The sequence below is a fragment of the Pleurodeles waltl genome, chromosome 5 (assembly GCF_031143425.1).
Source record: "Pleurodeles waltl isolate 20211129_DDA chromosome 5, aPleWal1.hap1.20221129, whole genome shotgun sequence".
NCBI classification, from domain to species: Eukaryota; Metazoa; Chordata; class Amphibia; order Caudata; family Salamandridae; genus Pleurodeles; species Pleurodeles waltl.
The window spans coordinates 1294905805-1294931916 of NC_090444.1; positions in this window are offsets into that span (position 1 = coordinate 1294905805).

The window sequence follows — 26112 nt, forward strand, 5'->3', positions numbered from 1 at the left end:
TGTCTCCCAAAACAAATGAGCATCCCCTGTCCTAAGTGTTTCCCATTTGCCCTTCAAAGGCAGCTTTTTCTTTGAAGCTGGCCTTTTGGGGGAACACCCCTGTGGCTTCCTGCTAGGAGGAGGTAACACTTCTCCCCCCACACAGACTTCTGTTGTATCCTTTTTCTGGTAGTCATTTGCATGTCTTTTCTGGAGGGTTCAGATCCAGTGTGCAACAGTAAACCGGCACAGGAGACTTTGGGCAACAAAGTGGCAACTTTGTAAATGTTGCACAATGCCATAAGTTACATTAATTTCGACTTAGGCATCAAGTTGGGCTTATTGTAATGAGTTGTTTGATACCTTACAGTATCAACTTAGTATCCCCTGTCAGATGTTATCAAGGCTGAGGCTAAAGCATGTAACTCTGTAATCTCCAATGGGGTCACTAACCGTTTCCAGAGAAAAAAAATGGCCATTACAGGCTTGTACTGTTGAAACATGTAAGAACAAGTTTCATGCAGCACCCTGCCTTAGTTTCTTGATAGGTCTACCTAAGAGATGTCTCACATATATTAAAAAGGAAAGACTTGGCTTTGCCATTGTTTTAACAGTTGAGTTAGCAGTTTGGAAACTGCCCTTCCAGTCTGCAGTGGCAGGCTGGGAGCATGTTTTACCTTTGTCACAAACAGGGTGGCACAATCAGTGCTGCAGTCCCTGGGGTGACTCTCTGACTTACAGGAGCTGGGTACCATATAATGGAGACTTACAAGTAGGTTATCTTATACCAATTGTGGGTAAGACAATCAAACATACAAAGCTTAAGGTCAGGACACAGACACTGAGGTTTGGTTAGCAGACCTAAGTGAACTCTCAGTGTTGAAAAACCAGCAGCATCATTCCATTTGGGGTGACCATACAAAAAGAGGCATTTCCTTACAGTGACACTCCTATCTCAGCCCCTGAGCACTGATCCAAGCAGGAGAGGTACTGCTGGAAATGGTACAATGTTCCAATTTTAAGCTGTACTCCTCCATAGTGGATGCCTCCTCCAAATCACCACAGGAGCACTATCCCCAAGCAGGAATGAACCCACGAGACACCAAGGAAGGGGAAAGGGATGGGTAAGTGATCCCACCCCCAAAATGGGTCATCATGTTCATTGGAAAAGGTGTGGGAACACAGGTTGGTAAGAATTTTATGGATCCATGCAGATTTTCAAACTTTCCCTTACAGAAATGTATCGAAGATGTGTGAGGTATGCAGGGCATTCTGGGTGGAAATGTGGGAGCCAAAACTGCAAATCCAAAACTAAACTGACTCCCTCTTATCCGAGCCACATAAACGCACTGATACAGCACTAACACAGGCTGAAGAATCAGTGACTAATAATGAAGGACGATTTGCAGAGCTCAGATCTGGATGCATGAGCAGAGTAAGGAATGAGATATGATATTCTTGTTCTGGCATTTGCAAGAGCTTCTCAAGGTTTCAACTTTGTTGGGAGGAGTGCACTGTTTCACAAATGGTATCATTGTAAAAGGAAGAGTGGTTACACATACAGTGAACGCACTCTTGTCTTGCCTGAGAGCTGAGCTGAGCTGTTGGGTAAATTTTGATTGCTAACTACCTCTGGTTAGAGTTTTTTTTGTCAGAACTCCAGAAGCTCCCATGTCATTCAGCTGAAGAAAACTTCGCTCTCAAAGAAGCATCCTGCTTAAGAATTATATTGAATGTCTGAGTGTTGACAGTTCTTGTGGAGAAACACAGGCATGGTGTGAACCAGGCAGATGTGGAAGGCACGGCAAATGGAGGGCTATTCCCCTAAAGTTCTTTCCTCTCTTCCTATGCCCGACTTTGCTATATTGGTAAGTGGCATGTGTGTAACCCTAGCAGTTCCTGGAGAGCGAGTACAGGCATATTGCGGGGAATGAGGAATAAAAGGTTAACTGAGGTATAAATAGATAGACAGGTTGCCTGTGAAAGGTAACAGACAAGCCAGGTTTTTCTCCCTTTTCCTATCACCATGGAGTGAATGCAGAAAGGGCAGACTGGTGAAGAACATGAGTGTGTCTTCCTCAGGTGTGAGTGAGTCTGCTGGAGGAGTTGGCCTTTCAGGGTATAAAAGTCTGTTACTGGTCATAGTTAGGGGTCATTGAGATCCATAATATTTCCCAGATAACTTCATGGATGAAGGACATAGACGATTATGCCACGTCTTTCCTTTAGAGATAGTGAGTGTGAAAAGTGTCTTAGAAGCTGTGGTTCCTCTCTGGGTATGAGTATGTAAATATTTTAGGAGTGGTGGTTTCCCTTCATATGTATGAATAAATGGGAAACAGAGGTTGGCTGATAAAGCTAGTGAGAGCAAGGTAAAGGGACAAGTGTGCAAGATATTGGCTACTATGAAGAAAGAAGCTCTGCAGAAGTAGTAAGAGTGTTGGCTTGAGGGTGTTGTGGAGGAGGCCAGGTTATATCTCTCTTTGTTGACACCTTCAGCTCTTGAAGTTCCGGAAGAAGATGAAGATTGTCTCATTGAAGATTTGAATGGTGATTTACCACCACAGCCTTATGAGAAAAAAGTGTTCCTGAGAAACTCTTAGACCTCTTAAACTCTTAGCAAAAGAAACCTTTGGAAAACTATGTTACATGGTCAAAGAAGGGACCAGCACGGGAAAGATAAAGTAGAGATGATTTGATTTATTTGGTGATACAGGCTAGTAGTTGTGCAAGAATGGCATATCATTGGCTTGTTATGATAGCTGGACAGCTAGGAGTGGATTTGCAAAATTGAAGAACACGTCTGTTGCAAGTATTTATTTTGAATGAGGCTGAGGTGTAGAAAGAGAAATTGGTTGTGTTGAAGCACTTGTTTGAGGATTTGTTAAGATAAGAAAGTGGGAGGATGTGGAAGTTTGATGAGATCGTAGATTAAGGAATCACCAAGAAAACAGATGGTAAAGGATCATGATAAGATTTCAAAAATACATTTACTGGAATTGACAGAGTAATTCCCATTGAGAAAGGTGCCAGGGGTTGAGAGGTACACATTCATGTTCTTTGGACCACGTATAATTTGTAGTCATTTAATAAAGACAATCCAAATTTGTGAGACTCTCCCAAAAAGGATAAACAGAAGCAGAGAGGATTTTAAAGTTGTGAAAACTATTGTGGACAGATTTGGATGCATTTTAGTGCCAAAGTACTTGTGGGGCTTATAAGATGTTATAAGGTGTCTGTGAAGTGTTCAGATACAGAAGCTCAGTGTGTGTTTGTTTCTAACGTTTGAGCCCTAATCACTGGGGACAGAAAAGAACATATACATTGGTGTAGTATTTGAAGGAAAGAGTGTCACTGCAACTTGTAAATTGGTCTAAAATTGTGCTAACTGGCCAGAATAAAAATGTGTAAAAGAAGTGAAGATGCTTATTAGGAGAGACTGCTGTAAGTGTATAAGCAACATAGTGGAATAAAAGGTACCGCTCAATGGGGAATGCCGGCCCTGGTGTCAGCATTTTGTGGTGAGGCTGCAGCCTGTTGTTACCATTCAGATGCAACAGTACGTTAGGTGTTGGCAAGCTAAAACAATAGAAGAAATGTTGCCATGGGCACAGTATTGTAGCAAATATCTTGATTGGAAACAGAAGAGGGATAAAGATAAATTGATCGTGGTACAAACAAAGATTTTCCAGCAGATGCTGCCTCCACCATAGGCATTAGGAGCTTGTGTGCAAGCACATCAGCCCGGGTGGAGTGGAGGAACAGGCCAATTAACTCCTGGAAGCACACATCCGAACCTTTGGTTTGGGAGAGTGATTCTCATTAGTTCTTCTGCTCTGTTAATCCTTCCTTCTCAGCTCCTGGTGCCACAAGTACGAACTTTCGGAATGTTTGGAGAATTGACTCCAAGATTTACTAGTCAAAGCAGTGAATGTGGGCTGTGCATGATGACATAGGTGGATCAAGGGGATGGCAGCATCAGCAGGTCCAGTCCCCTCTGTCATTTCCTATGTCGATTGCCTAAAACCTTTTTGATTTCCGCAACCCTTTCATCACCATCTTCTGGTACGGAGTAGTATCTCCCACATTTCCACCAATTGGAAGACATTCACGAGGAACTGCTGGATCATCCAGTTGATCTGCAATGCCTACATACTCTCCTTCCTGTCCCTCCCTGAGGATTGTCCTCTTTCCGCCAGGAAGTGCTCTCGGCCACACAACTCAGTTCAGAAGGCAGTGGTCCGAATCTGAGGGCTTTTTGTTAAATAAGACCATGCACACTAATTGGTGTCCCAATCCAGCAATATATGTAGAAAGGAACATTTGGCTCTCTCTCCTGAGAGGTGGTGCACAGGAGGAAACAAAGCACTGGACAGCCTTCGACTCAGAAGCAATGGACCTCAAAGAAGAAGTGCTTGGCGCGCCGCAGTCTTTCTACTGACCTGACAACCAGGCATTAAAATATAGATTCTTGTGTCTCCCTGATGAGTTTGAAGGAGTCATCTTGGCTGCCAGAAAGCCTGCTACGAAATGCCTTTATGCAGGTCACAGGAATACAACTGTGCAATGGTGTAAATCAGAAGATTTGACTGTTTTAAATCACGCTTCTCTGATGTCCTGCACTTCACTCGGTCCCTTGCACAGCAAGGGGTGGCTATGGCTATAGATGAAAGTAAATTGGCAGCCCTATCAACTTTCATGCATCTCCTTGGCCTGCCATCATTGTTCAGATCGCCATTAGTGGTGGGTTTTGAAGCTTTGCTTTAGCTGTTTCCTCCTACTTGTTCATCAGTAGGATTTTATTCTCATTTTGGCTTTTTTAACAACATCCTCTTTAGATCTGCTGCATAGTTGCCAGCCTGGACTTCTTTATTTGAACATAGTATTGTTAGTAGCAATACCTTCAGTAGTAGGGTCAAGGAGTTTCAGGCCTTCTTCGTATGCCACCCTTTGTAGTTTTCTACCCGGTCCAGTTGGTCTTTATTATCTAGTGATTTTTGCCTTTCCTATACCCCAGCCTATCACCCTCCCATCTTTCTTGCCTTCTCTTCATCCCACCAAAGAGGGCTAATTCCTAAATAGACTGGGCTCCAGCTATGATGATTCCTATCACACAACTGTAGTATACAGGATAGACTGGATCATCAGCTCTTTGTGACCTTTGCTGGAGCCGTGAAAGGCAAGGCAGAGACCAAACACAGTGTTTCACGTTGGGTCTTCTTATGTATCCAGATCCCCAATGACTTGGCCAAGACAGACCCTATATAGAACATTGTTACCCACTTTGCTGGGATCATGAGTGTTTCTACAGTTCCCACCAGATGCGTTAGAGTGGCTGACATTGGTCTGACAGGCGAGTGGTCATTCTGCATATGGTTGCTAAACTTTACTGCATCACAGCCGAAGCATTGGCAGTAATGGATACTTTGCCTGGGCTTTGCTTGCATATCTTCGTTGGGTAATCACCAGTACCCCTTCTCATTTCTTAGACAGTATTGCTTTGACACTCATGCTTGAGTAATCTGTATGAAAGTACATTCATCAGAAAAAAAGTTACTTACCTTTAGTAACAATACTTCTGGTGAATACACAATCTTCCTGCAGATTCCTCACCTCTCTCACTTCTCCCCAATGATTCAGTGCAGTATGTAATAAGAGCCGGAGGCATGCAAACATGTTGTGCTGTTATTGTCACTCTCTATGTTCCACTTGGCATGCCTCGCTTGGGCTCAGAAAAAGTATGCAGAACTGACACCAGTACGTTCACTGGCACATTTTATATGCTAGTGTCATCATCTCTGATGGTCAGAGTCATTTTAAGGCTTGGGCAATAGCAAGTGCCCCCTCCTTCTAAGGGGGACCAGGTAATGTGAGTGGTACGTTTGAAATTTGTGCTATAAAAATATCGCTCATGATAAGCAGCTTCATTTTCTAATTTGTGTGCTGAGTAGGCTTAGCCTATTTACTAAGGGTTTACACAGTACCAGTACCAATCATATGCTAGACAGCATGCACACACTAGTGTGCCTTAGTGCAAAGGTTGAAAATGACTCTAGGCAGCCTGTTTGTGCGCTAGCTCAGTGGTAGGAAGGAGCAGCAGCAGGCCATATGTAAGAAATATGGTTCTATCGTGCTTTCTCCCACTTACACAATGCAGCACAGCAAATCAGAAGTTGTTCCAAACATTGGACCCCAAAATATATCTTGCCCCAGCCCCACAAATCCTTAAGATGCCACTGCCGTAGACGAAGTCACAGCTGAATTCATATGGTGACATCTGGCAGTGCTGTGGAGCTAATGCTCAGGGGAAGTTGTGGATCTGTTTAACACTTGTGTGCATATTCTTAAGGTGAAGAATCTGCAGGAAGAATGTCTATACATCTGAAAAATCATTACATAAAGAAAGAAGATGGGAGAAATTGAGTTGTTTTTTTGAATCAGGGCCTTTTATTATGTACCCTGTAATATTTGGACATCTATCCTGTAGGGCGAGCCTCGTGAGTCTTCATTTCTAATGTTGTGAAGAACTTTGGACAAGAGTCACAAATGTGAAACTTCTAGTAGTGTAAGACGTTCTTATAGAAATATGTACTATTAGTATGTATCTTGTGCGGAGTTCGAGTAATTTATTCACAGGATGGCTTCAAATGTCTACTGTAAGATGTGGAGAAGGGTAGAAAAGTGGAACTCCCCTTTTTGCATATAGTGAGATATGGGATCTCTGGTTGGCAGTCAGTTTACACTCTGTCCAAGTAGGAACCCTCACCATGAATAGGAACTCTCACTCTAGTTAGGGTAAGGGTGATACCAAGCACAGATAATCCCTGCTCACCCCCTGGGTAGCTTGACATGAGCAGTCAGGCTTATCTCAGAAGCAATGTGTAAAGCATTTGCACATAACACACAGTAATACAGTGCAAACACTACAAAGGGACACCACACCAGTTTTAGAAAAATAGCCAATATTTATCAGTGTACAACAAGACCAAAATGAGAAAAATCCAGCATCAAGTAATAAAGTTATGAATTTTGCAAGAATTACTTAAAAATACAGTTCCTTGAAGTCAATAGCTCCGTCTTGGGTTATTACAAGAACAACCAATCAAACAGTTCAGGCAGACCGCTGTGTTGGGAAGACCCACAAACAGTACCTTGGAAATTTTGGGCGTTGTGATCCTCTTGATGAGATCCAGAGTGCGGCATCGCTGGTACCGGACGTTGGTGCAGGGGTTGTCGGGCCCTTGAAGTCATGCGCGTCACAGATCGAACTCCGGGCTGATGACAAAGTCAGGAGCGCTGGCGTCGGGGCTGCAGTGCAAAGTGGGACAATGCGACGTGTGGTGTCCACATGTATCGTTGCAGGCAGAGGCTCGCTGACGGTGCCCTGCATCATCGGTGAGACCAGGGCTGCGGTGTGAAGTAGGGCGGTGCAACATGCGGTACCCCTGGCTCACGGTGCAGGCAGCGCCGTCGTTGCAGGCATGCTGTTGTTGGTAGGCCCAAAGTGACGGTACGATGTGGGATGGGCTCCGGGCAGCAACCACGGATCGTGGTGCAGACAGGGGTGTCTCTTGATGATGCTGGAGTTGATAGCCCTGGTGTCTGTGGAGCGGGGCTGCGCTGCGGGCGGGACGGTGCTTTGTGTACCTCACAAGTGGTGTCCTCAGGCCACGGAGTAGGCAGAAGCTTTGGCATCAGTGTAAAATGGCAGTGTCTGGGATACCAGGGCTGTGGTGGGAGCAAGGTGTGGCTCGGTGATGGCGTAAGGTTCCATCATCGGTGAGACCAGAGACGCGAAGCTGGGCACGGCTCTGTGTGCTGTGGTCAGGTCACAGTGCAGGCAGCAGCGTCATTGACAGCGTCATGGTAGTTTTTCTTCTGTTGCAGCACAAAACACAGTTCCCAGTGCTATAGGCAGAGGAACCTGAAGTCTTTGATATCCCTGAGACTTCCAAGAGGAGGCACGCTGTACTTCAAGCCCTTGTAGAAACTTCACAAGCAGGATACACAGCAAAGTGCAGTCTTTGCCCTCTTTTAAGGCAGAAGCAGGAACTGCAGACCAACCCAGAAAAGCACACACAGCAAAGGGGCAGTACTCCTCCTCCAGCTCTTCAGCTCTTCTCCTTGGCAGAGGTTCCTCTTGAACCAGAAGTGTTATAAAAGTCTGGGGGTTTGGGTCCACATCTTATAATCCATTCTGGCTTTGAAGTAGGCAAACTTCAAAGGAATGTCTCAGTTGTTCACAAGATCCTGACTTGCCCAGGCCTGGCCCCAGGCACACACCAGGGGGCTGGAGACTGCATTGTGTGAAGACAGGCACAGCTCTTTCAGGTGCAGGTGTCAGCTCCTCCATCCCACTCTGGCCTAGGAGACTCATCGGGATATGTAAGACACACCTCAGCTCCCTTTCTGTCACTGTGTAGAGGGAATTTACAAACAGCTCAACTCTCAGTGTGAACCAGGCGTGGATTTCACAGGCAAGCAGAGGCACAGAATGGTTAAGCAAGAAACCACCCACTTTCTAAAAGTGCCATTTTCAAACGGACAATCTAAACACTAACTCTACAAAAACATTTTTTTTAATTGTGAGTTCAGAGACCCCAAACTCCAGATCTCAATCTGCTCCAAATGGGAAACTGCACTTAAAAGATACTTAACGGTAGTCCCCATGTTAACTTATGGGAGCGATAGGCCTTGCAATAGTGAAAAACGGATTTGGCAGTATTTCACTGTCGGGACCTTAGGGGTGACTTACATGTAGTAAAAGGGAAGGTTTGAGCCTTTCAAGTGTGTACCCCTGCCAGGTCAAATTGGCAGTGCAAGACGTCTCAGACCTGCCACTACAGTGTCTGTGTGTGCAGTGTTTACAGGGCTACTCATGCGGGTGGCACAGTCAGTGTTGCGCTAGTAGCATTTGTTTTACAGGCTCTGGGCACCTCTAGTGCACTTTACTAGGGACTAACTAGTAAATCAGAAATGCCAATCATGGATAAACCAATCACCAACACAATTTACACAAAGAACATATGTACGTTAGCACTGGTTAGCAGTGATGTAATGCCCAGAGTCCTAAAGCCAACAAAAACAGGTCAAAAAAATAGGAGGGGGAGGCAAAGAGTTTGGGGATGACCCTGCAAAAAGGGCCAGGTCCAACACATTTGCTGAATGTCAGTGTCAAAGAATAACTTAGTACAGACAATACAATTAAGTTTAGAACTTCAGATAAATACATATCTCATGTGAAAAAAATGAATTCATCCATTTTTGTTTGCCTCCAAAGTGCACCTCGTCCAATTAGACACAGGTATGTCAAGCCTGTAGAGCTCCTAACCATGCAAACCCACTGAATTCTACTGTGAAAGAGAGGGAAGAAAGATAGAATAATCAAGCCCACTGTAATGAGACCAGTGGGAGGGGGAATAGGAAAGGACTACAAAGAACAGTTCATAAGAACGTAGGGAAGAAAAAAGAAAATTAGTCAGTATGATACACCAAATTTCATTGTTGTATTAGAGAATTTCTTTATGTATTATTTGCTCTAACCGCTTCCCACATTTTGCAAAGGCTAAGCTGGCAGTTATCTGCTTCGTAATCAGAATTACTTCAATCCCAAATCCCATTCAAGCTGATAAGATTAGTGATATTTCTAATAACAAAAACTTAAATAATACAAGCTAAGCATAACTTTATTTCACTCTTTCATGATACAGTTTTGATCAGGTTCTTTTATATACATGTTAATACCAAAAACCAAGTTGGAAGCATAATGTTGCAAAGAAAATACCAGTAAGGGGAAAACTATTCTGACCTTAGTTACATCAGTAAGTCAAAACACACAAAATCTTGGAAGCCTACTAGCCATTATCCATTTTCACTAGTTAAATTTCTACTTTTATGATAGAAATCCTTCTAAAGAAAGTAAGGGCCAGATATACAAAGCTTTGTTGCAGTCGCAGATGCCCGATTTGAAGAATCAGGCCATTTGCGAATGCAAAAAATAACTTTTTCCAATGTACAAAAGGCAAATTGCAATTAGGTAAATCGCAATATGTGTTTGCCACCAAATACGGTATTTGGAAGGGGCATCCCTTTCAAAGACCAAATCGGAATGGTATGCAATAATGTTTTGTGAACGAATTCCAGTTGTCAAAAATTAATCTTTTACCGACTACAAACTTGTAGTGGTAGCCCATTCGCAAATGGTAAGTGGTCCTCACAGGCATGGTGGTCTGCTGACTCCAGCAGGCCACCATCCCTGTGATAGCTGTAATTCCTAATGAGTCGCAATCTGCGAGCTTCCTCATTAATATTCATAATGTAGGTCACTTGGAATCGTTATTTAATAGTACAAAGTATTCCTACATTAGGAATTGCAACTCACTAAGAATTGCAATTTAGAAATCACAATTCCTAATGTTTTCTACATATGTGGTCTAAAATGTGGAACTTATGGTTAAACTCACAGTCTGCTTTACTTGCATAACACCGAACAACTGACAGGCAGGCACTTTTTAACACACCAAGAGTGGAGCTGCTTTCCAAACCGAGGCTGAAACAATCTCCTGGCTTGATGCTAAACTTCTCTGTAGTACCTTTAGTGGGATATGGCAGACTGGAATGAAGCTGGCTTCCCCTAAGTTGGAGGTCTTCATACTTGTTTTGTTCTGAGCTCCCCAACCCAAATTGTTTTGAAGTCAGGCCCCACTCCAAAACTTTATAGAAAGTCGTGGGGAGCCAGGTGGGGCTGGGCTGAGCGCAGGGGGTGGGGCTTATGAGATCATTTCAGGAGTACATTTTGAGTAGTTTATAATCCATGCTAAATGTGAGACTTATAAAAGAACAAATACATAAAACAACTGAGATAGACAACACCACTACTTCCATTAATTGGGGTCTTGTTAGCCCCTCACTCTCCTGGGTCCATATGTTACAGCAGCTTCTAAATTAATCATAGCTGGAGCCCTGAATAGCAGGCAATCACCTCTGCCTCCTTCACACTTTCCCCATCAAGACTGACTATCACTCCAGTCCTGAAGTAGATTCTCTGTTCATTTCAGGAAAAATGATATCCCATGTGGTCCCGCCTCCTTGCAGCAAGGGTGCTTTCAGCCCAAATGTTCTCCCCATGCCTCTATTGTAAAGTAAGACAGTCATAATTGTGATGCAGTGGGCTCTCACACTCTGGGGCCCAAAGCAACTACACCTTCCTCACTAATGTGAGCTACTGCTATGCGAAGTGGACAGTCTTGTTTTCCCCTTGTTACTTCTCCCACCCTCCTTTCTGCCATCTCTCTGAAGCCTAAGCCAAGGTACCTCCTCTGCTTCAATATTCACCTCTCTTGTGCCATTGTTCCAATGCCCAAAGCATTGAGTGCATTGGGCAAACGTAAAACAGCAGAAATAGGTGTTTGAGCCCTCAATCCCCCTGCACCATGGTGCCACCGCACCTGCAGCACCAGTAATACATACTTCTCTACCACCTCCACAGGTCCGAGGCCCAAAGCAGACTGTCTGCCCCTTTGTGTCAAAAAAGGGGAGAAATAGCCACCTCTCATCAGCCTGTGCCTTCGGACCTGTTCCCTGTGCATTAAGGGTGATCTGGGCCCCAATCCTAACAAAGAAAATGACTCTCACCTCCCTTTGTGCTATTATCAGTTCCATAATTGGGATGCAGTGACCTCTCAGACCATTATTCCAGTGCCAGTGTATCTGCTGCACTCAGTGCTTAATTTGTGCTTGTTGTTTCCGGTGCTGAGCACCGGCACTTATTTTTGAGGGCTGGCGCTTAGTCTTCTGCCTCAAGCATTTGCTGCGAGCAAAAGACATGTTTGTGAAATGCGGAGGAAGAGAAAAACGAAAAAGCGTCATGATGAGAGAAAGCAGAAAGCTGCAGGTGTGAGTTGAAGGGGCAGGGAGTGGCTTTAAATGGATTGAAGAGGTCAGAGATGGCATCGGGATTATGCTGCCTCAGTATTCCATGTTGGCAGATTTAATTGCAGCAGCCGCTTGTTGAAGAGGAGAGCTTTGAGCACTGGCTGCACTAATGGTAGTGATGGCCCGTTAAAAAAGAGCCCACATTTCTCAACTCCTTCTTCAGGGTATCTCTCTGAGGAAGTGGAGATGTTGGCTGTGTCCATATGTAAATGAAACAATTAGACCCCACAAAGCACTCCTTCTCTGGGACATCTCTTAGTCACTATCCACGGATTTTTGCTCTATTCTGCTTTCTTTCTTTCTGCCATCTTAGGTCCCAGGGGTCCGAATTATCAGGGCTCTGAATATGACCCTTTTGGTTTCTTCCCTGCCACCCCTTTGACTCAAGCAGAAGAAACATCTGCATGTAAAAAGAAGTCGAAGTTGACTGGGTGTATGGGATCAAGGTGCCTATGTGCTTTTAATTTTACAAAGAAAGCTCCAGTATTTCTTGTTAAAATCAACCACCCTGAATTGTTAATGGGGACCTGGAGATACCTCTGTGTGACAGCGAAGCGGGGGGAGGGTGTAAAGTGCTTTAACATGTGGAGTACTTGAAGAATCTTGGTGACAAAGACATTGGGGGTCATACTGACCCCGGCAGGCGGCGGGAGCCGCCCGCCTGGAGGGAACCGCCGAATGACCGCACCGCGGTCAAAAGACCGCGGCGGCCATTCTGGCTTTCCCGCTGGGCCGGCAGGCGACCACCAGAAGGCCGCCCGCCGGCCCAGCGGGAAACCCCCCTCAACAATGAAGCCGGCTCCGAATGGAGCCGGCGGAGTTGTAGGGGTGCGACGGGTGCAGTGGCACCCGTCGCGATTTTCAGTGTCTGCAAAGCAGACACTGAAAATCTTTATGGGGCCCTGTTAGGGGGCCCCTGCACTGCCCATGCCAGTGGCATGGGCAGTGCAGGGGCCCCACGACACCCGTTCCCGCCATCCTGTTCCTGGCGGGAAAAACCGCCAGCAACAGGATGGCAGGAAGGGGGTTGGAATCCCCATGGCGGCGCTGCAAGCAGCGCCGCCATGGAGGATTCCCTGGGCCAGGGGTAAACTGGCGGGAAACCACCGGTTGCCCTTTTCTGACCGCGGCTTTACCGCCACGTTCAGAATGGCCAAGGAAGCACCGCCAGCCTGTTGGCGGTGCTTCCGCGGTCCCCGGCCCTGGCGGTCATGGACCGCCAGGGTCGGAATGACCCCCATTATGTCTGAGATATAATATAAGGACCATGAGTATTGCAAAGTGCCCTTTTAATGAACTATTAAAAATGTCTGCACTAGGTGCAGTCTGGTTAGCTATTAATAATACGTATAATTTGAAAATACTTCTTTTATCATATACATTTAATCATTGTGTGGCAGCCTATCTTATACTATGAGTAAGTCAATTTTAAAATAATGACTTAAATATTCATGGTGCCTTCAGTTACATGCCCTAAGTCATAGAACTATAAATAAATAGTCACTCAGCCAACCAGAATTAAATTCTGTGACTCTTGGGCCTCATATACAGACATCTGCAGGGATAGAATTAACCGATTGACAATTCATAATGTAAAATAGTGCATTTACCACCAGTTAGTTTGATTTGCATTTATTTTTCATTCGAGGTGTATACATTATTTTACATGCGAAGGTGAAAAAACAACAAAATATTTTGTTGGTTTCAGCCATGTCTTTGGCGCTGCCACCACCAGGCTCAGGATCACAGTTGCTATTCTCTTTTATGCACTTCACCCACTTCGTTTAAATGAAGACGACATGGAAACTTCAAAAATAAAAAAAATCGTGCTTCCAGGCCATATTCATTTGCAAGTACTAACTCAGACATTTGAGGCCCTCTGGGAACGCTGCCACCGACCAGAGGGGGCGCGCACCTCATTTGAAGACCTCTGGCCTAAGCCCAGGCAATGCTGACAGCATAATTCTTCTTTCTCCAAAACAATACCGCAACTGAGTTTCAATGTAAGATGGAGTTCACTTGACCATGAATAAACATAGAGACGAGTCTGAAGATGTGCTCCACCAGAGTGTGAACTGTTCTTCCATTGATAAATGTTCTTGCCAAATCATGCCAACTGAAGCCAACAGCAAGTTACCCAAAGTTCCTACATGTAGCTTCAAGGATATTAACAATTAACAAGCGACGCTGCCCTCTGGAGGAATCATTTCATGTTGTGGTTAAATAGGTACACACCAGCCCCCATTTCCACAATTCTCGAGCCTTTCCACATAGCATTTAAAATAGGTCAACATGTATGAATCAAGATTCCACTATATTTATAGGGGAGCCTATAAGGCAAATAGCCCCAGTTTGCACAGACATGCAAGATCTATCTATCTATCTTTCTATCTTTCTATCTATCTATCTATCTATCTATCTATCTATCTATCTATCTATCTATCTATCTATCTATCTATCTATCTATCTATGCAAAGTTTCCAAAAACAATGAAAGGGATTTTAATGGGCAAAGCTGTTGGATTGTGCAAGACATGCAAGACTTTCATGCTTAACTGGGCAAGCATGTAATTCCTGTGCTCTTTGGGATCGTGTGTGAAAGGATGACCCTGCATTAGCACAGATGGGCCTGTCTCACCTGTATCTGCTGGACTTTGATATTTGCCCATGCAGGATTGCGAGGCCGCTTCCTCACATCAAACATGGATTTCTGGACTTCATAGAAAAAGGCAGGGCAGAGAGAAGTCTTGGCTTTGTGCACGATGAAGGATACTGAGCCACGCTCTCTTGGGCGTCTCCAAATTCAAACCATGGTTTCAGATCACTCAATCTGCAAGTCGCACCATGGGCGGACTGCAGCTCTACTTGAGACCTGGCTTCGAGGATGTCCCATGACCAGCTATGCCTTAGCGAGATACTTAGCATGGAAACAAACAGAAAGACTGAGTGCTTGTCCTACTTTGAAAAGTGGGGTCCTATGCCATCAAGAACTTTGCCACAAAAATCCATTAAAGATATCTTCCACTAAGTGTGGTGCAATCTCCGTTGAGACCTTAAAGGTACGTCTAGCAGTAAGGTGGACAGGTGCCAGTGATCCCTGGAGGGCCTGAAGACACCACAGTGCTGATGGAGTGGCCTGGTCTCTCTTTTCCTGCAAGCTGGATAAGATATTTGAACTGCTGCTTCAAGAAATGCAAGGCCTAGAGTAGTCCACATCACACAGATTACCTTTGGATTCCGAGAGGACAGGTCTGTTTGAACAGCGCATTGTTACTTGACATCACCTGAGCTGCTAGTCTCCTCATCACCTGGTTCTCTCCTATATACACTGCCATTTTGAGCTACTCAGCTGCCCATTGCCACAGCATTTAAACCAAAACTGTTCTCACATCCCTCTCCCACAAAGGCGGACGCAGAGGTGACTGAATGCCAGACATTTTCTGTAAGTATTCATTCACCCACTTGGTGTTGTGAAACCTAGAGAAGGTTTTTGTTCCTAGGCCCTGTTTTTTCGGTTTGCCTATTATGCTACTGTTAGCACGTCAGACTGTAATAAGTAAACTTAGAAGGGGACACAAATAGGTCGATGAACATTTTGACTTGCAATTAAGATGTTCTTACTATAGCTCCAGGACATAATCAATTCACAATATCAATAATCACCAATAATTAATAACAGTAATAATCAATGGAGTCAGTAGTTGTCACACACCATGACCTTTCCGCCATGAATAACCACGTTTTAGTAAAAGTTAGATTATTTATTTCCCTTTAATAACAATGCTAAGGTCATGTAGATTAATCTCAATATTAAATGAAACACATACAGAAACAATACTGGCTGTCCAAAGCGGCATAAGAAACGTAATCTAATCAAAGCTTGAACTATAACACATTCTAAGGTTATAGTGCAAATTAATGACAAAGTCAACTGCCTTAAAGTAATTATATACATTCGAATTCAGCAGAGAAATTCATCAAGCATTATTCCTTATTAGCATAATTTCATTAGTGAGGATCCTTAACTATCACCAGATTAGCATCAGCATGTTGGGCTTCATGCAAAACAATTTAGAAACACAAATTTGGAAAAACATCTAACTATGGCTCTATCAAAACAGTGCAGTTGGTACCTAAAAAGGAAAATATTATAATACCTATCCTCAATGTGGATCAGCAAGCAGAGTCAGTATTCATCCTCAGGACATCAGTCGATCAGCAATGCAATCAGGATTCAGCATCAAAGTTCAGAAAACTCGAAGTCTTTAAGCAATAAGTTAAGCAAGCCTCTTGTCAAGACGCATAAGAAAAATATTGACCTTTCGGCTAGCAAGAAAATGGGCAATGAATCTGTCTTCTCCTAGTGTAGCGTCGTTAAATCAAAACTAGCAAAACTATTTCCCAAATTCCTTTTGGTCAGTTAATCGCATGTTCACACTTTGTCCAATAAAACTAAAACTTCAAATCTAGGAATTCTACCATTACTCTGTTCACATTTCGTTGATTGGTTTGTCTTGCAATGTCCGCATCATCCGGCTTGTCAGGTAACAATATTGTTGCGGCTGCTACTCCAGTCAGTATCTCCATTGTTCTTCTCCGGAGAAAGTCAGTCTCACACGCATTACACATAAAATGATACATTAGTAAGAACAGCATCTTCTAGCAGTTGGTTCTCATGAGAAAACTTCCATTGTGAGCACATTTAAACAAGGCAAAATGAAATCACATTTTAACTCTCTAGGACAGCCATTTATTAAACGTTAAGAAATACAGTTTTGACATGAAGCCTGGCAAACTAGGCCAATACATTCGCAAAGTTAAGGCCTACAATTAATAAAGCTAGAGCATAATGCATAACCCTTAATATGACATATTACTACATTAGTCAAACATATATTCAATATTTCACAGTATTAGTTCTCTAGTAAGTACACTTTGTGAACCTTGACGGCCACTCATCGTAATCACATTTTCAAATGCGTGCATTATTTTCTACATTATTATATTTTCTATGCAAATTACTTATTCAGAATACATGAACATTCATTAATAATGTTTATTAATAGACCTGCGCTAGCTCTACTATTTGCTTGCAATTGCTCTCCTACACTTGTTTCCAAAATTTGAGACCTCCGTTTCTTCTAAGCTGTAAGAATGTCTTGATCTTATTCATGGGAAGTTTTCCCCAGCTTACCAAGAGCCTGCACTTGTGAACACCAACAAACCCAAACCCTGTAGGAAGGGGAATACGCTACAAGGGTAGACATCAGCACAGCACCAACGGCACAAATTTGCCACGTGTGTGGTTGTACACTGTGTTCTCCCTTATGCCCATGTTTTCCTTTTCATGAGAAGTAAACAATGTTTGGTGTTGGTTCTCTTGTGTTTTTGTTGGCTTTTCTGCAGGAAAGGGAATAATATGACAGGTGTTGTCTCATTACAGCTCCTCATTGGCAAGTGGACTTGGCTGTAATTTCATTGCAGGCCTTTGTTTCCCATGGTACTGGTTTACATACTCATCTGCATCCTGCGTCACTGTGGTAAACCTTGAACAAAATCCTTTGGGAACATAACAATTCTTCTGAGGATTTATTTAGAACTGCATTCAGTGCATAGGTCCCTCTTAAGGTTAAACTTGCACAAAATCATGTGAAAATAATTTTGTAGTATCTCTCATGATAATTCAATGCAAGGGCATACCTCATGTTCGAAAGCCGCAAGAGGTATGTACAAGGTAAGTGGGTAGAGTGGGAAATCTCTCTCCCGAGTCACTGAGGAGAAAATGTCTTCTGAAAGACATTTTTACTAGAACAGATATCCTACAAAACATTTTCTGAAAATAACCACTATAAAATAGTGCGAAATTTGATGTTTGTGAAATGCACGTGTGTAGTAAAAATTACTCAATCCCTTATCTTCACGCAGGTGGAAGCTCCACTGAGTGGTTGTTTACTTAGCGCCATACAGCGGAAATCACGTTACATGTGCAATACACATGTTGCCCTTTCCAAACGGAAGTGCCCGTGGTTCACAAAAACGTGCACAGCTCAAATTGCGCCTGTTTCCTCTTGCAACAAAATATTTGCCCTTTTTCAGTTGGGCATATGTTTGCTGCACGATGTCAGCAGCAACAAGTAAGAAGGAAAAAAACAGCATTACATTTTCTCCTCTCCTCACAAGCAGTCGAAAATAATGATGCGAAATAAGGGAGATGTAAAAACAAAAAATGCCTTATAAATGTAACGTGCTGCAGTATTCAAAATTATGTTATGGATCATAATTAGTGAGGCTGTGTGACTGATGCATGTGCATAGATTAGATTTCATTTAGCATTCAATTTTCAAATAATGAAATACATGCTGAAAGTAGGTTTATAAATCATAGCAGCAAAACATGTATCCTTAGATCGCAGACGTGGTTGGTATTTGACACACCACTGTAAATTCAGTATTATTGATTAATTAACATTAGACGGTTTCCCCAGACCAGATAGCTATCTGAAAGTATTATTAACCTACCCCAAAGAACGGGATTCGAATCTTCTTTGACGAACTAGTTAAACAGAAATGGCCAATGAGAACTATCCCTGTAGAAATTAATTAACGGGTACCACTTACAGCTGCAGTGAAAATGAGCAGTGGCAAAGCCAATAGGCCTTGCCTTTGAAAAACCCTACCCAACTCTTTGGCTTTATCAGTGTTTGTTGATAATGCCCATGCTAAACAGCATTAGCAAAGAAAAGTGGTTGTTGATGATGCTGAACAGCCTCAAACCCAATGCACGTGTACCAGATATGTGTCATGGTCATGCGTCAGCTTTTTTTTGTTTACTATAAAAAATACTGTAATGAGATGGCAAACACGCATCTTGGAACAGTACATATTTCAAAATGTGCATAATGAAATAAGGAGCAGCCCCGTAGCAAATTGCCGGTGTCAGGCCCTCCAAAAAGAGTACATAAGAATGAAACAAGCATTTGCAATGCAATGGGTCTCGCATTCGCTCAAGTTAGAGCTATTAGTGTTGTCAACTCCTAACCTGACTTTTCTTGCCACACAAATTGAAAATAAAAAGTAAAACAGTTTCACATATGCGAGCGGATTCAAAGCACCACGCCAAGAGCATGAAAGAGACACACAGAAGGAAAAAGAAGCTTGCTCGCAGTCAAACGTATCAGCAAAAGTGCAATTAAATTTGATTGAAGTATGTCGTATTGGAGTAGATCAGATTGAGGTGGGGTGAGTTGAAGTGAGGTGGTTTGAATGGAGTGGGGTGGATTGGAATGGGGTGGAGTGGAGTGGATTCGATTGAGTGAGGTGGATTGTAATGGGGTTGAGTAGGGTGAATGTGGGTGAGGTGGACTGGAGTTGTTTGGATTGGATTGGACTGAATTAGATTGGAGTGGGAACGACTTGGATTGCAGTGGGGTTGGATTGGAGTGAGGTTGGATGGGACTGGAGTGGGTTAGACTGGGGTTGATTGGAGTGGATCGGACTGTGTTTGAGTGGACTGGATTTGTGTGAGGTGTATTGTGATGGATTGGACTGGAGTGGGTGGATTGGAGTGGAGTGGGTTGGATTGGATTGGAGTAGGGTGGATTGGAGTGGGGTGAATTAGATTGATCTGAGTGGATTGGATTGAATTGGGGATGATTGGAGTGGGGTAGGCTGGACTAAGGTGGATTGGAGTGGATTGGATTGGAATAGGGTGTAATAAGCACACTTAATATGCCATTTGGGTTGAAGTCAAGTTTACCATGTTTAAGCAAGCACTTTAGGGGTGGTTAGCATTGGTAAAGTGTGCAGCGTCCTAGGGCTAGCAAAAACAAAGTGAGCAAAAAGAGGAGGCTGGAAGGCAAAAATGTTTGGGAAAACCACACCAAAGATGTCAGGGCCTACAGGACATATTTGTTTTTAAATGCACAACTGACTACTTCCTTTTTATTAAAATAAAATTAATATATGAGAAACAATAGCAGGGAACAGGATAAAGTTGAGACGTTCTGCCAAAGAATATGTTTTAAAAGCTAGTAAAATTTTCATGTACATCTGCCAAGCAGTTGTGTATATGTGTGTTATTGGTGTTGTGGATGGAATGTGTGTAGAAGTATGGCCTGAAGTTATCAGTAGTCTTTGATAAAATGCTCATTTTACAATACTTGGCACAAAGGGAAACACAGATAAGCATCATTGTAATAAAATGAATAAGACATAGAATTCTTAATAAAAAACAAAACAACAAAAAAAACAATCCTTTTGTAAAGCCTTCCTCTGGTGCAGGGTATATAATGGGTCACCCTACAACTGAACCTTCTTTCTGAAGTGTGGGTGTGCCAAAATTCACTCTACACATGTGAAATAATAATTGTCTGAAAAGACAGTACTGCAGACTGAGGAGAGGATGCTGCCCCATGTTCCTATGAACAAACGCCACCTCAAAATCCAAAGTTGTGATGTACTGCCAAGTTGTTGCCCTGCATGCATTACAAACAAAAAAATGAAAAGTTTCCTTTTCATTTTTTCAGAGTAGGCAGTAGTCTGTGGGACCACTGCCTGTTCTGAAAAAAACATTTTTGCACCATTTACAAATGGATAGGGTTCCAGTGGGGACTCCTTCCCGTTTGCGAATGGGTTAACACCAATTTGAAATTGGTGTTAACTGCAATTGTTTTGTGACTGCATTCATGGTCACAAAACAATCATACGTGGTCCTGCGAGTCACCCTCGGGACTCCCCTTCCTAATCGTGAGTCTCAATTCCTATTTTGCAAGTAAGTAGTTGGATATTGTCTCACAAAATAGGCTTGGTACATTATACAAGGCCATTTTGCAGTTGCAAACAGCAATTTTCGCCTTTTGCGGCCACAAAATTGTGTCGTACATCTGCCCCAAGTCACATCATTTTCAAATGTGTAAAAGCATGCAAGCAGTAATATTCAATAAATACACACACAAATCCTCACCCTCCCAGGTATACTGTGAAACATTTCCTCTCCTGTGATTTGCACCATCCGTGAAAGTGACTGCTAAGAGCGTTTCAAGTCAGATCTGATTCACAGAGGCCTAGTGTTAAGAGATATGACAACCTAAGCATCACTCAAGTTACATAGTTCCCATATGATTTATTGCAGTCTCATGACCTTCTAAATAAGATCTCTGTGGTCACCAAATATATTTGGGGCTAGTCCGGATCAGCTCCAATGCCACATATGTTTCTGCAGCTTCATTACATATGGCTGCATCCTTTAGCCAGTCCTGTATGTATGCATATATATGGTATTTCTAGAGCTCACTTCTATCCAAAAGGAAGGGGATCACTGCATCTTCAGCAGCAGACCTCTCATACACAATCTAGCTATTCTTTATTTCAGAGATTATTCTTCGAAGACCCAGAAAGGGCATGGAAATGGGTGGAAGAGCGACCAGTGTTTCAGCCAAAAAAGACAAGGACGCACTGCAAGACTCTCCCTGTGGGAGTGACAGGAGAAAGGGCAGCGGAGGGGAGACCCTGCATGAAGAGTAGTTGCAGAAAGAGATCAAAACCAGAAGACCAGAGGAGAAGCTGGACTCCTGACTGGAAGCATTGGCATCCTCACTCTCTCAATTCCGCAGGCAGGGGGAGAGCCTCTTGCAGCAGACAGAGGATGCCCCTGGTGTCGCCTCAGTCATGAATGATGAGTAGCCGACATAACTAGACACCTTGACCAAGCGGTGCTCTGGGGCAGACATCTACACGGGAGAGATTACTAGAGAGAGCTAGTTACTCTTAGGAGGTTTTTGTGGGGAAAATGCAGCTGGGCAGGGGTGGGCGACAGACCTTTCAGATGCCGACATAAGCATAGTGGGGGTAGAGTTCAATGATGTAATGAATTGGTACCTTGACAGACAGTCATCCCAGGGGCTTCAAGCAAGAGGACCCCAAGGTTAGCACATTTCTTCCACTTGATGGGTCTGGTAGATGTCTGGAGGCATGCCCACCAAACTGAGAAACAATGTTCTTTCTTATTGTGAGCCCATGGGTCCTTATCCCGACAATACTACCTGTTTGTCCAAGAGGGGGAAGTTAAATGGCTGAGACCTGGTGAAGTGCATATTGAACCACTCCCCTCTGCTGGTCACCCTGGGGGACCTTAAGAGATATGGCACCACAAGAGGAAGATTGAACACGAGGGCCCTTAAGAACCCCGAGATAGCCTGCAGATCGATACCCAGTTTTATTTCAGTGAGAACAAAGGGACTTAGAACTCCTCAGTGACATTGTGGGAGGCATCCAAAACAGTGCTAAGGGACAAAGCCCAAACTATCAATGCCCTCAATTGGAAACACAAAGAGGAACAGGCCTGTCAGCTAGAACAGCAGCTCATGGCGCTGGAGGAGGTCTGGGTCCAGACAGGTGACACATTTACGAAATTGAGACTGGAAACAACAAGGGAACAGTACCACAACTTTACCTGGAACGCAGCCAGACGATACTACATAGGCCAGCAACACAAACGTTATGGCACAGAGGACAAAGCGGGCTGCCTCCTGGCATGGCTGACTGGTGAGGAAGAAGAGACCTGATGGGTGACAGAATTGAGAGGGGGAAGGTTTCACACAGAAAAGACATAGTACAGAGCAATATTACCATCAACTGTATGCAGCCCAGACAAACCGCACAGATGGAGACATTGCCACATTCCTGGAGAAAGTGCCTGCTCTGGCTTTGTGACTCAGAGCGTGAAGCCTTGGAAGTGGATGTGTCCATGGTGGAGATTGGAGATATGCTGGGGAGCATGCAGACTGTGAAAACATCAGGGGCCAACAGCCTGCCAGTGGGGCTGTATAAACTAGTAGCACCACTTCTCCACCACACATATTACACCTATACTATGCAGCCAGATATGAGGGGGCACTCCCCCCAGACCTTCACCACTCAATCTTTGTAGTTCTCCCCAAAAAAAAGCAAATCAGCAGAACACTGTGCCATGTGTAGGCTGATATCACATCTCAGTACAGAGAGCAAAATTCTGACCAGGGTATTGGGAAATAGACTGGTCAAGGTGATTACCTCCATCATATACCTAGACGAAACAGAATGTATGCCAGAGGGCAACAAGACTAAACCTCCAACAGCTTTCTTTATGGCTGAATAAAACAACAGGTGATTAGAAGCAGAGAGCCTTATTGTCTCAAGACACAGAAAAAACATTTGATTTCATGGACTGGCACTAATTCAACTCCAACCTGAGGAAGTTTGTATTCAGGCCAAATTCTGCCCCTGCGTGACATTGCTTTTCAAGGAAACCATAGCAGCAGTACAGGTGAATGGCGTGACATCTGCAACCTTTAAATCAGACGTGGCACAAGACAGGGATGCCCCCTGTTCCACTTGCTATTTGCGCTATGCCTTGAAACACTGGCTAGCTGGGTAAGAATATGTGCAGATGTAGTTGGGTTCCCGGCAGTGACCGAGGATTAAGAAAAGAACCCCCTGTAAGCAGATGATGCACTACTATATCTCTCTAACCCAGAGACCTCAGACCCCGCAATGTTCTCGATCTTCCTGAGTCTTAAATTGTACCCCAGATACAGAATAAATTGGGAAACATCCATACTCCACCAGATGGGACATTGGCAGGTTATGCAGATGCAACTAGGGACTCTAAGAATGGTGAGGGCTAGTTTCAGAAACCAAGGTATAGAGATAATAATGTGTGGGGGATTTGGGGTTGTGGTCTGGGATACAGAGAACACAGACGCAGGTTTTTAACCCTTAACAGGGGTTTCCTTGTTTTATTTTTAAGTTCTAGGAGTGGTGAAATACAGTGATAGGATGTTTGCCTTTCGTTCCTCTCTTTTGTTTCTCTTCCTCCAATCTGTGGGACTTCCAAAGTCTTTAATGGTCTCCTTGAATCTTTCTCTTTCAGGTGGCGAGTTTCTGGTGTTCTCCCCTTGGTCCACGATGTCCCTCGGAAAGAACAAAAGAGGATACAGCAGGTAAGTGGGACCGTATTTTCCCGGTCTATTAATTACTGTGATTAGTGAGGGGAGGGGTGGAGTTGTGAGGGAAGTAGTGAGGGGTTAACTAAACAAACACTGATAGATTTGTGTAGTTTTTACTTTAGTAGGATGGTTAGGGTTTTTGTGAGGAGGAGGGTTTTTTTCCTTTCTTTAATAGTAGAGTGGCAGGGTATCCTGGGAGTTTCTCCCCTTCTTTCACCTCCTGTCTTTTCCCACCCTCTCTCTCTCTCTCCCCTTCTTTTCCCTTATCGTTGTTGCCCTTAAAAAGGGTCCGTACCTTGTGTAGCCACGACCCTCCTGGGCCGTGGCAGGCTGCTTCGTGTCCTCTTGGTATTGCTGCTCCGGTCGTCTTGTCGGGTTCTGCTCTCCGCTCCTCGTCTTCTCGTTCGGGCCCACTGTCAAAAACCTTCGGCTCGGGTTTCTCCTTTTTTTCCCCGTTCGCGGCGTCTTCATTTTTAAAAGTCCCGGCAACCCGGAAGTCCGGGGCCGATTGCCGTCTCCGCCTCCACGCGTCTCCATGACGACGTGGGCGGAAGTCGGGGAAGGCGTCAGGCGAACGCCACGTCTGTATAATCGTAGGCGAGGCGAGCGACGCCCGCCTACACACCCCTTCCCATGAACGGGACTGGTTGAGTACCGTGGAGTCTGGACAGCAGGAGAGAAAGTCCGCGGGACACTGCCGTGCCCCAGGGATGTGACGGACCTGAAATGTAAAGGGTTGCAATTCAAGGAACCAGCGTAATACTCGTGAATTGGTATCCTTATGGGAAGACAACCATGTTAAGGGGGCATGATCAGTGTGAAGGATGAAAGGACGTCCCAGGAGATAATATTGTAAACACTCTATTGCCCACTTTATGGCAAGGCATTCCTTCTCGATGGTAGGGTAGTTCAGTTCTCTAGGTAACAACTTCCTACTGATATACACAATGGGGTGATCGTACCCCTGCTCATCCGGCTGGGCTAATACGGCCCCCAATCCGACATTCGAGGCATCGGTAAAAAGATGAAAAGGTTTGGCAAAATCGGGACACCGTAATATGGGTTCAGTAGATAGGGCTTTTTTTAGCCAGTGAAATCCCCGGAGTTGCGCGGGGGAAAAAGGGAGAAGGGTATTTGAGTACTGTTTCTTTAATAGGTCAGTCAAGGGGGCTGTAATGGTCGAGTACTGAGGTATGAACCGCCGGTAATATCCTACCAGCCCCAGGAATGAACGGAGTTCCTTCTTAGTCTTTGGAAGTGGTATTTGTCTAATGGTGGCTACCTTATCTTTTTGTGGACTCAGTATTCCCTTACCGATGACATAACCAAGATAGGAAATCTGGGTTTGTCCTAGGACGCATTTTTTTGGGTTGGCAGTAAGGCCTGCGGCTGCTAAAGCTGAGAACACTTTTTCTAAGTGTAGGAGACGGTCTGACCAGGTAGAGCTAAAAATGACAATGTCGTCGAGATATGCAGCCGTAAAGTCATGGAATGGTCTCAGAAGACGATCCATTAACCGTTGGAACGTAGCCGGGGCACCATGAAGGCCGAATGGGAGGACGGTAAATTGATATAACCCCGAAGGGGCAACGAACGCTGTCTTCTCTTTGTCTGAGGGAGCTAAGGGAATCTGCCAATATCCCTTCGTCAAGTCAATAGTGGTCATAAAGCGGGCTTGTCCGATTTTTTCTAACACCTCATCTACCCGGGGAATGGGATAGGTATCAAAAAGTGATACCTCATTGAGTTTTCGAAAGTCGATGCAGAAGCGGACCGACCCATCCGGTTTCGGCACCAGTACTATAGGAGAGCACCATGGGCTGGGGGACGTTTCAATAACCCCAAGAGACAACATTTTTGTTATTTCTTCCTCTATAAGGATTTTTCTTGCTTCGGGGATACGATAGGGACTTATCTGGTGTTGGACCCAAGAAGTCTTTCCTGGCAGTTCGGAAAAGAAACGGGCATGACTTTGAATTAGCTTCATTATTTGCCTTGTCTCCATCTCAGAAAGGGACTCATTTACCTTGGGAAGTTTGTGTGGGTCTAATTGGGAGATGGGACATAATTCTAATGCTAGTGGTTGATCTGGGGTGATCATGTATGCCCTTGCTGGTGTATGATTCCCATTTCCTGGGTCTTCCCATTTCTTTAATAGATTGAAGTGATAAATTTGGGTTCGTCTGGGTTGGGTGTTTAATTCCACCAAGTAGGTAA